This window comes from Musa acuminata, chromosome BXJ3-9 (assembly GCF_036884655.1).
Source record: "Musa acuminata AAA Group cultivar baxijiao chromosome BXJ3-9, Cavendish_Baxijiao_AAA, whole genome shotgun sequence".
NCBI lineage: Eukaryota > Viridiplantae > Streptophyta > Magnoliopsida > Zingiberales > Musaceae > Musa > Musa acuminata.
The window spans coordinates 19045001-19052500 of record NC_088357.1 but is presented as its reverse complement, the minus strand read 5'-3'; the positions used below and the strand labels follow the sequence as shown (position 1 = coordinate 19052500).

The 7500-nt window shown below is 42.5% G+C and overlaps 1 long non-coding RNA gene across 1 annotated transcript; it reads right to left on the bottom strand.

Moving 5' to 3' along the window:
* Window positions 1-330: 330 nt before the first annotated feature.
* Window positions 331-7498, bottom strand: LOC135649268 (uncharacterized). Its single transcript, XR_010501214.1, has 2 exons — window positions 6054-7498; window positions 331-4177 (listed from the first exon to the last, which is right to left on the bottom strand). It is a non-coding gene; the product is annotated as an uncharacterized LOC135649268 (long non-coding RNA).
* Between the last annotated feature and the right edge of the window lie 2 nt (window positions 7499-7500).

Genomic DNA, 7500 nt, shown 5'->3' with positions numbered 1-7500 from the left:
CGGCCCGAAGCATTCTGTCGATACATCGACCGATCCACCGGCCCGACGTCCAATCTTCTGACATGTTCGTCTAGCACAACATGATTTTCCTTCTTTAATTGTCTCATCTTGATCGAAGCATCCTATCACGCCCCTCAAATATATCCATGATTTTTAAAATTTTCGTCACATCACAAACCAATCCAGGATCCAAACTAACGTTTGAGGACACTGGATTGGTTTGTGATGTGACGAAAATTTTAAAAATCATGGATATATTTGAGGGGCGTGACAGAGGTGGTATCAGAGCAATTATAGGAGAAACGATCAGAGAACTTGCAATAAGACATATCAGAGCAATTATAGGAGAAACGATTAGGGAACTTGCAATAAGACATATCAGAGCAATTATAGGAGAAACGATCAGGGAACTTGCCTTTCAAAGATTTCGATCCGAAGATCCAAAGAAGGTGCCAGCCCAAATCCTTCTACTTTTCCTCCGTGTCCTCTCTCTGTTTCGTTTTGTGCTCTCGTTTTCTTCCTTTCTTCGCAACTACACCACGTGTCGAACATCGAGGCACAGTCACCTGCTCTCTCTTACTCTCATTCCTTCTTTTTCTTTCCCAAACGCAGCTGCCACAGCCACCGCCGCTGCCACAATCGTAGCCCCTTCCACCGCACTACCTTCCTTCCTCCCTTCTCTCGCAGACATAATTGCTGCATACGCAGTCGCTGCCGCTGCGGCCGTAATCCCGTCCGCAGCTCCTTTTTCCCCCTTTCCTTTCTTTTGTTTCCCAGCTGCAACTACCGCAGTCGCAGTCGCAACCATGGCCGCAGCCACCACAGCCGCAGCCTCTTCTTTCTCCCCTACTCTATTTCCTCTCCTTCTCTTCCAACTGCAGCTGCCACTGCCACAGCTGCCTCCCCTTTTCCTCTTCCTCTCTTCTTCCCTTTTCCTTTCTCTTCTTCTTCCTTTCCTTCTCTTCTTTCCCAGCTGCACTGCTGCAGTCGCAGCCTCAGCCACAGCCACAGCCTCTTCTTCCTCCCCTGCTCATCTTCCTCTCCTTCTTCTCTTCCAACTGCAGCTGCCATCGCCGCAGCCGCAGCCCCTTCTTTCCCTTCTCTTCTTCCTCTCCTTCCCTTCTTCCTTTCTCTTCCTCTTTCCCTGCCATAGCTGCAGCTGCCACAGCCGCAGCCGCAGCTACTTCTTTCCCTTCTCCTCTTCCTTCTCCTTCCTTTCTTCTTCTTCTCTTCTTCTCCTTCCTCCCCTTCTTCTTCTCGGCGTCACACACACCCTCTCCTCTGTTTCCTTTGCAGGGAACAGAGGTATCACAACCTCTTCTCCTGCTTCCTCTTCTTCTTCTCTTCCTCTTCTTCTTCTTCTGCTCTTCTCCTACCCGACACCCCACACGTCTCCTCTGTTTCCACCTGCAAGAAACAGAGGTGCTGCAGCCCTAGCTGCTGCCACCTCTCGCTCCTCTCCGTCTTCCCTCTCTTTTCCCTCTTCTTCTCCTTCTCTTCTTCTCCTCTTCCCTTTTCCTCCCAAAGCCACACATCTCCTCGCTGCAACCTTGCCGCAGCTATCCTCCTCACTTCTTCTTCTTCTTCTTCTTCCTCTTCTTCTTCTTCTTCTTCTTCTTCCCTTTTCATCCTCAACGCCCCACACATCCTCTCCTCTGTTTCCACCTGCGGGAAACAGAGGTGCTGCAGCCCTAGCTGCTGCAGCTGCCTCTCTTTCTCCTCTCCATCTTCCCTCTCTTCTACTTCTTCTTTTCTTCTCTTCTCCCTCTTCTTCCTCTTCTTCCTCTCTTCTTTTCCCTCTTCTTCTCTTCTCCCTCTACTTCTCTTCTTCTTCTCCCCACGCCCCACCGCTTCTCTCTGTTTTCTCGAAGAAACAGAGAGAGCGTGGGAGGCAGTGGGATAAAACCGAAATTTTCGGTTTTCTTTATTTTCTTCTTTTTACAACTTACCAGTTTAGTCCTTGAAATTTCCATATTTACCTATAGGTCCTCCGATTTATAAATAAATCTTTATTAATAATTTATAAAAGTGAGGGATATTACACTCTCCCCTCCTTAAAAGAAAATTTAGTCCTCTAAATTGATCATAGCTCAATCGATGAAAAGATGATGATTATGATTTCTTTATTTCCTCCTCCTGCTCTCAAATAGTTTCATCAATACAATATAATGACATAATTATCCAAGAGTGATCGAAATATTCTCCTCCTTGATCCTCAATAGACGGTAACCCGACCTTCAATCAATTTCTAAAAATACTTGCACACCTTGTAATTAATCAAGCAAGTCGTTACTTCAGAAAAATACTCGTTTTTGATGATCACCTGATTCAACTATCCATAATCAATACAAAGCCTCAATGTTCCATCCATCTTTTTAACTAACACCAGAGCACCCCATGATAAAATATTAAGCCAAATAAAATCCTCATTTAATAATCCTTGTAGTTATTTTTCTAATTCCACTTACTCAATGATATCATTTTGTAGAGAGGCTTAGATTTTAGGATTATCCCAAGGACCAAATCAAAAGCAAAATCACATTTGGAGGTAATCCAAACAAGTCATCCTGGGATACATTAGGCAAGGAGATAAATAATGTCCAATACTCTCAAAATAAAAGATCGGCTGATCAAATATGCAAAAAGTGATCATTTGTTATTTACCAATCCATACTGGTATGATAAGAAGATAGCCAATCCATACCAAGTATAATATCATAACTCCAAATCTCTAGGAGAACTAAATCAGCAAAAGTTTAAGTTCTCCAATAAAATCAGACAAGAGGACCAGATTCAAGTTCGTTATCAAAGAATCTCCAATGATCGTATTTACATATAGCACATAATGTAGTGGTCTAGGTTGAATACCCAAGTGATAGGCAAAATGTTCTGAATCAAATCATAGATGGGACCCATGGTCAAACAAATATTTGCATTCTTTCGTAAATATGCATAATACATTCGGTCACTAATTTCAGAAGTTTCAGAATCATATTCAGTGATAGCATACACTCTGACATGGGTTGATGGTTTATGAGGCAGCGACTCTTTCTTCTTGTTCAAAGGGCAGTCTTTTATTTCATGATCCAACTTTCTACAAGCAAAATAGACTCCAGTCACCCGAAACACAAATTTGTTTCATAATTTAACTTATAATTCACACATGATTGAGTCTTTTGTGGTGACCTCCCATTTCAAATCCAAAGGTCTTGACCCTCTTGTTATTACTTTCTGATTCATTTCCAATCATATTTTTATTGCTAAACTTATCCTTATCATTCTTGCCACATATCTCCAAAAATTCTTTTCATTGTTGCCAATAATAATCAGCCTCTACTTCCAATATAAGGTAGCAAAAGAAATCTTTTGATCATTAGAACAATTTTATATATCAAATATCTTCTCCATTTGCATCATCCATTTTTTCTACCACCAATGAAATTAGGTTCATCATGCTTCTGCTGCGCCACTCTGATTCAATATCCCCAATCAATCTTTTCATTCCCCTTAATTAATCAGAAACAAATGAAATAGGAGGACCAAATGTCCTCATCATCCCATATTCCTAAAATGCATCAAAGAAAATTTCCACCAATCACTATAGTTCATTAGACCTCAATATATTTTGCACGTCAACATATCAAATATTTCAGTAATCCTCAAACAATGCTTTGATACCACCTTTGTCACGCCCCTCAAAATATCGACAATATTTAAAATTTTCATCATAACTAACCCAGGATCCAAACACACATTTGAGGTCACTAAGAAAACATTCAGATCAAAATTTCACCTCTATAAACTACAAATTCATAACCCTGTGCAATTCATAAACATACCACACATCACTCGATAATTCATACAATCTGAACCCAACACATCAAAATAATAACCACAACATAAATTCACAAGTGGGGAAGTCTATGCAGTCACCAAACCAACGATTACCATAAGATCATATCATTACATGAATTTAACTTAACATTCCAAAATCCTATACATGAGGGATCCTTTATCTTACACAAAATCCACAGGTTTAGATTCATCGTCACATTTCATAAGATGCAGAGTATCTTATACAACAAATACACATATGCTAACAAAGATCTGCCCAAAATCTTCTAAACTTTCCACCGCCTCAGCCCAATCTTAACATTTAAGCAAGCAATACGCTATCCTGAAAAATTTATCAACAAACGGGGTGAGCATAAAGAGCTCAGCAAGTGACTAACATATCCATATCAAAATAGTGCAATTTCCAAAGAGATACAGTTTCAAAATACAAGGCAGAATATACGATTTCGTAGACATAATATCATTAGGAGCAGAAACACAATTGTCCTTTCAATCTTACATATTTGGTTCCTGACAGATGGGGCACAGAGTGATTGGAGCATATCAGAAACAAAAGAAACATATCGGAGCTTATAAATGGCATATAAAATGTTCCGAAGCATATCAATGACATATGGAACATTTCGAAGCAAAAATATCAGTGAATGAAGTATTTCAGAGAATATCAAAAACAAATATCGTACAGAAGCTCAAACGTCGTCCTTGACGTTGCAATCATATCATTCTCATCCAGAGCATGAACAGAAACAACTCACAAAAACTCTGGATGTCATATCAAACATATAGAAGGTGTAGTGGGATCTCAGTCAGAATGTGATTCATCCATTTCTGAATGATCACCTGACAAAAGTCTCCCACGTCTGGGAGCTCCATCCACCCACGTCTAGGTGAAGTCAGAGGGGGCCGACAGAGCATCGCAGGCTCTAAGCACATACCCTTTACCATTTCTGGCAAAGGTCCAGAATATCCCACAGAGCGGGACCCCATAGAGCGGGCAATAAGCGCATACCCTTTACCATTTCTGGCAAAGGTCCAGACAATCCCACACACTAGAGTACAAGAGGGCAGTTTTAACAATAAGTAGCATATATCGGAAGCACACGCGGAACAACAAAACGTGCATGTGCCTTTTCGAGACAATACGAAACAAAGAATAAATCTCTCACAAATGTATTCAGATTTGGAATGAAATGAAAGCAAGAGTATACAGGGATTCCAAACAATCATATTTAGCTCAATTCCAATAAGAAGGTTAGACGAATTCAAATATCCAAAGGAATGGAACAGAATACGCGAAATCGACCAAAGCTCGATTTCGGACAGAATTCCAGTGGCACATCAAACAAATATTTCAGAATATCAATTATGCTCCAATACCCATAAGAAAGCTATGGTTGAACCATATATCAATCTATATTCTGATAGAACAAATTTCATATGAAACAGGGTTCCCAACACGGAGTTACCTTTGATTTGGTAACCCAAGGTCAAAAACACAATCACTGTTTTGCAGAATTTATAGGGTCGGATTCAACAGATAATAGGGTAGGCAATTGAATTCCAAAATTTTCAAACTATATGTCAAAAGAAAGGTTTTCAAGTCTAGTTTCAAATAAAATCAGTTTGGTACAAATTAGAATTTTCAACAGGGAGTTATAGGCATTTTAGTATCAACAGGTCAGAAATCTTAAACCCTATTTTACAGCGTCTATAGGCTCATTTGAAACAGATGTTTGGGTAAGTATTCGGTGTCCAAAATCTACAAAATCAGTGTCAAAAGGAAGATATAAGAGTCTAATTTCAAACAAAATAGTTCCTGCCCGAATTCACATTTTGTACTAAAACTTATAGTGGAAACAGTGTTTAGGGGTTAGTTTACCGAAAAAACTTCAGAATCCATGGTTCTATGTCCAAAATCCAGGATCCAAACTAACGTTTGAGGACACTGGATTGGTTTGTGATGTGACGAAAATTTTAAAAATCATGGATATATTTGAGGGGCGTGACAGAGGTGGTATCAGAGCAATTATAGGAGAAACGATCAGGGAACTTGCAATAAGACATATCAGAGCAATTATAGGAGAAACGATCAGGGAACTTGCAATAAGACATATCAGAGCAATTATAGGAGAAACGATCAGGGAACTTGCAATAAGACATATCAGAGAGATTATAGGAGAAACGATCAGGGAACTTGCTTTTCAAAGATTTCGATCCGAAGATCCAAAGAAGGTGCCAGCTCAAATCCTTCTACTTTTCCTCCGTGTCCTCTCTCTGTTTCATTTTGTGCTCCCGTTTTCTTCCTTTCTTCGCAACTACACCACGTGTCGAACATCGAGGCACAGTCACCTGCTCTCTCTTACTCTCATTCCTTCTTTTTCTTTCCCAAACGCAGCTGCCACAGCCGCCGCCGCTGCCGCTGCCACAATCGCAGCCCCTTCCACCGCACTACCTTCCTTCCTCCCTTCTCTCGCAGACATAACTGCAGCATATGCAGTCGCTGCCGCTGCGGCCGCAATCCCGTCCGCAGCCCCTTTTTCCCCCTTTCCTTTCTTTTGTTTCCCAGCTGCAACTGCCGCAGTCGCAGTCGCAACCATGGCCGCAGCCACCACAGCCGCAGCCTCTTCTTTCTCCCCTACTCTATTTCCTCTCCTTCTCTTCCAGCTGCAGCTGCCACTGCCACAGCTGCCTCCCCTTTTCCTCTTCCTCTCTTCTTCCCTTTTCCTTTCTCTTCTTCTTCCTTTCCTTCTCTTCTTTCCCAGCTGCACTGCTGCAGTCGCAGCCTCAGCCACAGCCACAACCTCTTCTTCCTCCCCTGCTCATCTTCCTCTCCTTCTTCTCTTCCAACTGCAGCTGCCATCGCCGCAGCCGCAGCCCCTTCTTTCCCTTCTCTTCTTCCTCTCCTTCCCTTCTTCCTTTCTCTTCCTCTTTCCCTGCCAAAGCTGCAGCTGCCATAGCCGCAGCCGCAGCTACTTCTTTCCCTTCTCCTCTTCCTTCACCTTCCTTTCTTCTTCTTCTCTTCTTCTCCTTCCTCCCCTTCTTCTTCTCGGCGTCACACACACCCTCTCCTCTGTTTCCTCTATAGGGAACAGAGGTATCACAACCTCTTCTCCTGCTTCCTCTTCTTCTTCTCTTCCTCTTCTTCTTCTTCTGCTCTTCTCCTACCCGACACCCCACACGTCTCCTCTGTTTCCACCTGCAGGAAACAGAGGTGCTGCAGCCCTAGCTGCTGCCACCTCTCGCTCCTCTCCGTCTTCCCTCTCTTTTCCCTCTTCTTCTCCTTCTCTTCTTCTCCTCTTCCCTTTTCCTCCCAAAGCCACACATCTCCTCGCTGCAGCCTTGCCGCAGCTATCCTCCTCACTTCTTCTTCTTCTTCTTCTTCCTCTTCTTCTTCTTCTTCTTCTGCCCTTTTCATCCTCAACGCCCCACACATCCTCTCCTCTGTTTCCACCTGCGGGAAACAGAGGTGCTGCAGCCCTAGCTGCTGCAGCTGCCTCTCTTTCTCCTCTCCATCTTCCCTCTCTTCTACTTCTTCTTTTCTTCTCTTCTCCCTCTTCTTCCTCTTCTTCCTCTCTTCTTTTCCCTCTTCTTCTCTTCTCCCTCTACTTCTCTTCTTCTTCTCCCCACGCCCCACCGCTTCTCTCT